The sequence below is a fragment of the Octopus bimaculoides genome, chromosome 9 (assembly GCF_001194135.2).
Source record: "Octopus bimaculoides isolate UCB-OBI-ISO-001 chromosome 9, ASM119413v2, whole genome shotgun sequence".
NCBI classification, from domain to species: Eukaryota; Metazoa; Mollusca; class Cephalopoda; order Octopoda; family Octopodidae; genus Octopus; species Octopus bimaculoides.
The window spans coordinates 73210752-73216738 of record NC_068989.1 but is presented as its reverse complement, the minus strand read 5'-3'; the positions used below and the strand labels follow the sequence as shown (position 1 = coordinate 73216738).

At 36.3% G+C, this 5987-nt stretch overlaps 1 protein-coding gene across 4 annotated transcripts in view; it reads left to right on the top strand.

Annotated features, from left to right (window-relative positions):
* The window catches only part of LOC106882884 (protein RER1), a 48480-nt gene that overhangs the window by 28435 nt on the left and 14058 nt on the right, over positions 1-5987 (top strand). The gene's annotated exons all lie outside the window — the stretch shown is intronic.

Here is a 5987-nt window from a genome sequence, read left to right as displayed (position 1 = left end):
ACATATGCAGGGTGTGATGGATAAATTGTTGCCATTTTACATTTTTAATTTCGCGCATGTGCATTGTTTTTTGGTTTTGTTGACTACACAGTACAGTTGGGTCAGTTGGCACCATCTGTGAGAAAAGCAGCACCATGATGCAGTTCACTCTGCCAGAAATTTGGATACGACATGCTGGAAGTTCCAATACGAACATTCCAGAGTGTTTGGGTGCCAATCTGAGGACGTGTACCGGGAGTGGTAAAAATCAAACATCCACTGCACATCACAGTACTTGGAGTGATCACTAGTGATGGCTATGTTATGCTTCCATTCATCTTCCCACATGGCCTCAGACACAACACGGAGGCTTACATCAAGTGCCCGGAGGAGGTAATGCTGCTCTGGGTCAAGAGGCTGGCTGCTGGAAGACCCTATGTCTGGCTACAGGACTCTGCACCATGCCACACAAGCAGGAGAACCCAATTATGGCTGTCTGACAATTTCTGCAACCACATCACCCCTAACATCTGGCCACCTAACTCCCCAGACTGCAACCCCTTGCTTATTATGTTGTGCGAGAGACCAACAAAACTCCTTGTAACAAAGATGAACTGAAAGCAAGGATTATGGCAGCATTCACTAACTTAAACAAGGAGACCATCCAGAAGAGTTGCAGGAGATTCCAAAGTCGTCTGGAGGCCATGGTTGAAGCCAATGGTGATTTTATTGAATAAATTTACTCTTTAGTATTTCAAGATATGTTAATGTAATTTTGGTAAATATATATGCTAAAATGAGATGCCACTGATATTTGTGTGTGTATCATGAATGTATGGTAAAAAAATTTGCTTCACAGCCACATGGTTCCAGCTTCAGTGCCAATATGTGGCATTTTGAGCAGTTGTCTCCTACTATAGTCTTCAGTTGATAAAAGCCTTGTGAGTGAATTCAATAGTGGGAACTGAAAGAAGTCCATCATATATATATGTTTGTCCCTAGATCCCACTGCTTGACAACCATTGTTGGTTTATTTATGGCCCTGTAACTTGGCAGTTCAGCAAGAGACCAATAGAATAAGTACCTGGCTTTGAAAATGAATGTACTGGGTCAATTAATTTGACTGGGAAATTCTTCAAGGCATTGCCCCAGTATGGCTGCAGTCTAATTAATGACTGAAGCAAGTAAAAGATAGAAAAGATTATATATATATATATATATAAATATACATACATAAACACACACACACACGTACACTTACTCAATCATCAAGTTGAATTGCAGCAAAAATTGGTGACTGAGCCTCTTTATAGTCACTGAACTTGCTAAAAACAGCAGCCAGATCTCCCTCACACTAACCTGCCATCTTAGAACAGAACACTTTGGATAATGTAATTCTATTACACAATTCTTGGGGGTGGGTAGGGAAGAAACACTGATTTTTCAATGCCTTTGATCAAGTATTTGTTTGATCTGAGCTGACCTAAAACTAAACAATGACAACTTCACTATTGAATTATTTATTGGTTATAACAGCATTCATCTGTGATAACAATTACTCCTATTGTACTTGAATATCTGTAAGACCAGAATTACTCTACCCGTTGCCATGGACAAAGCTGTTACTACTTTGCTAGAAATAGCCGTCAAATTTTGCTCAGATCGCTCCTCTTAAAAATGACTCCTTAAATAACGTTGTCTTTGAAAACAAGATGGACTAGTCAAGGTGAGATACCTGTTAATTGCGTATGTTTTTTTAATGTTCTCTGTTTCTTTGTTTGGTTTCTATAACAGTCATGCTTTTTTATATATTTTGCACACACACACACACACACACACGTAGAGCTTTCATTATCGTTGGTTAGAAATGTATGAATGTAAACTGCTTTCATTATTAGATTGAGTAATGGGAAATTTGTTATATATAGTTTTGAGAGTAAAAGAAGATATTGACTCAAGTTTGTTAAACAACGGAGTAAACAATGTTTGTTTATATTTGTCTGTGTGTGTGTATTTATATTTATGAGAAAGAAAGATTGATATATAAATATCATCAGATACACGCATATAGATAGATAGATAGATCTAGAAACTTTATTACTCTGAGGTGACTGGCATTACAAGGGCATCCAGCTGTAGAAACCATGCTACACAAAAAAAAAAAAAAAAAAAAAAAGGGATCTGACATGGTCTTCCAACTCATTGGATCCTGTTGAACTGCTTTGTTCTCATGGAGATCAGACTTCAAATTGTGATGGTGATATGATACATTCTTTATTTCCACAAAATTTGTAACTAAGTGCTGTGGGGTTTTGAGTGAATTAACTATACATTTGAAGGTGGTGCACCAGCCTGGCCACATTTCAGTGGCTGTAACTAGTATAAGAACATTTGTCAAATTTTATTTCTATTTTGAAAAGATATTGAAAACAAACACTTAAGATATAAAAAAAAACTTTTGAACCTCTTGATTTCTGAATATTTTGTCTGTAAAATAGAAGAAATAATATGCAATTAGCACTTTTGGTATCTCTGGAAATTCCATATTTTATTGGAAAACTAAGATTTCTTTTGAAAGTGTATTTTTTTCCTGAAGTACTCAAATCTTTATATAGAGAAGAGACTATCTTTGAAAACTGTCACTTATTCTACTTCCTGAGTTATCTAATATTTTTATGTTTGTCAAAATGTAAATTTTTTTAACTATGGAACAAAATTCATGGCATAATCGGTCTATAATATTTTTCTTCTGTGCTACTTCTCCAATACAGTTGTTACTGATGTTAATACCCTGCACTACATCCTTATTTTCACATCTGAGACAGGTGTGTATGCTTGAGCATGAACTCGCAGTCCCAATGAATGAAGTACAGTAGCTGTCTCACAGGTCTGTAGATTCTAAAAAGAAAAGTGTATCAGTAATATATATATATTTCCATCACCCATTACACTCTCTGAGTGGCTGGTGTTAGGAAGGGCATCCAGCTGTTGGAACTATGCCAAATCAGATTGGAGCCCGGTGCAGCCTGCCAGCTCTGACCAAACTGTCCAAACCATACCACCATGGACAATGGACGTTTAATGATGATGATGATGATCATCAGCATCATTTTAACCTCCACTTTTCCATGCTTGCATTGGTCAAATGGTATTTCTTGAGGTAGATTTTCTACAGTCACATATTTCATATTTCCCTATGGCCAAACATTTTCACAATTGGAAATGGACACTGCTTCTATGACAGTGACCCTTGCTAACAACTATCATGCAGTGTCAAGACAAGGAGATACTAACACACATACATAGCAGGCTTCTTTTAGTTTCCATTGACCAGATCCACTCTCAAAGCATTGGTTAGCCTCAGTTTGTACTAGAAATCACTTGCCCAATGCACCACGCAGTTGTACTGAACCTGAAACCACGTTTGGGAAGTAAACTTATTTACACAGCCACCCCCACCCTACCCCACACACACACATACCACATTTAGTTCTAAATATTTATCAGTCAGTCAGTTGTCTTATGAATTGTATAAATAATTTTAATATTTGATATAATAATATAAAGAAACACACTCAGCCTATATATATATATATATATATATTTACATACATACATATTATGTCTTTGCTTTCCTTCCATACTTTATATGTTGATTGTCTTATGAATAATATAAATGTTGTGTGTATAATATATTATGTCTTCAGAAGCTTTACAGATGTAGACCATAGCAGAATAATATAAATGATTTACATATGTTTATTTAATGTCTTTTTGTGGGAGTGAAAATGTTATAGGTTTTTACAGATAGCTGTCTGAAATAGGAAACTTATTTAAAGGTGTTGTGTATGGATGTCTAGGGCTCATAAATACAGACCAGGTTTAAATGCTAACTGCAGTTTGAAGTAGATGAGAGATAGGATGAGATAGGATGCTGGGTGATCTGAGTAGGAGAGGTCTTAAACTAAACAGCAAACTGAGGTGTAACCATGGCTCTGTTAGGTGCAGGCATGGCTGTGTGTGGAAAGAAGTTTTCTTCCCGACCACATGGTTCTGGGTTCAGTCCCACTGTGTGGCACATTGGACTAGTGTCTTCTGCTATAGCCTCAGGCTGCCATAAGTACCAGATTTTACAAAAAAATATAAGTACTGAGGTCAATCCATCTAAAATTTTTCAAGGCTGTGCTCCAGTATGGCTCCAGTCAGATGACTGAAACAGGAAAGGTAAAGGAGAAAGAAAACTAGGAGTGTCTCTTTGTCTCAATGGTTGTAAACATGTCACTCAAACAAGCAGTTTCATTTCCAATCTTCTATAAAAAAAAAAAAAAAAAAAAAAAATGTCCCAACCATGGGCGAAGCTTGGTGACAAGATAAGCATCTGGCAGTAAAAAATCTACTTCAGTGAACTGTCTGACCCATGTATTCCTGATGATAATGCTGCATCTATTCATTATATATCCACTACATCTTAACAGATGTCATTTTGCAGCAGTAGTAGTAATTATTTACCATCACACAGTGGAGGATGGTGTGGTATAAATACTAAAATTTCTGACAAATTGCTTGACCAGCCCTGTTCACTTTGTGAGGAGGGGGCAGGCAATTTGAATTGTGGCATTGTACCTATCCTCCCAGCATATTAGTAAACTAAGATAACTACATTCTCAAATTGAAGCTGAGTTACAAATTTGATTATCTAGAACACTGGTTTCCATCTAGGTTGTCTCAAAACCCCGAATAGTTAGGGGTGCTATGACAGCCTGAAATATAGTGACGTTTTAAATTTTAAAATATATTTGACAAAAAGTCAAGCTCTTTAAGTTCTGATATGAAATTCTGCCAAGGTCGACTTTGCCTTTTCATCCTTTTAGGATTGGTTGATAAAGTAAGTACCAGTTAGCACACTAGAATTAATGTAATTGACTTAGGGATCTAGTCTTTCCCATTCGCACAATGAGCCCCGCTTAATTTTGCTCAGACTGCTTTCAATTTTAATGTATCGATGCAACTCTGAATTTTAATTATGATCAACCAATTACTTTATCTTGTAAATTATAATCTGATATTATTTGGCATTAAAGTTAGGAAATTTGGTCAATCAACAGACAGCGTGGCATTAGCAGCTTGTTACCATGACAACCACACGCTGCATTGTGGTTCACTGTTGTCTGTGCTACTGATGTCTATGTTGATTTTTCACACATAATTCTTCACACCACAAGATTCTTTTCACCCGCGTGTTTTGTTTTAATTTTCCTGTGTGTTAGTATATTATATATTTTTCTGTGCTTCTTTCTCTGTGTTGATATTTTAAATACTAAGTTAGCTCCCGACTTGATTGGCTATCTACGCTGGTTATCGAGCACAAACTTACAAAAAGTACAGACATCTGCATTTTGTTTAATATACATATCAGGAAAAACAGCCTTCATATATTCAATAAGCTTGGTGGCACCCTTGTGGTACATATCATTGTGGCAAATGTAAAACCGCCTATAATTGTATTGGTATGTATATTGATTACCAGGGTGACCTACAACTTGACTGGTCATCCACGCCAGTTATATCAAGCATAAACTTACATGAAGTATAGGTGGGTGTATGCATGTGTGTTGCTTTATATCATTTCAGAGTTCATTAATACATTTCTACATTTGATAAATTTTGTGGTACCCTGGTAGTACTTCTGTGTTGTTACATATATTAAATACCAAGGTTGCTCTCAATTTGGCTGGTTATCCACGCCGGGTATATTGAACACAGACTTACATAAAGTACAGTTGGGTGTGTGTGTCTGTGAAGACATGGCTGAGATGGAATTGTGTGACAATCATGCATTTCTTAAATGAGGAAGAACAAACACTCCATTGTGATTCTTCAACGTTTCTTTTAAATTCTTTAACTTTGTCACGACATTGAAGCTTCTAAGGAAGAAAACTTCCACAAAACCCAATGTCCAAAGTACATGTGGTGTATATATCAACAATATATATATATATATATATATA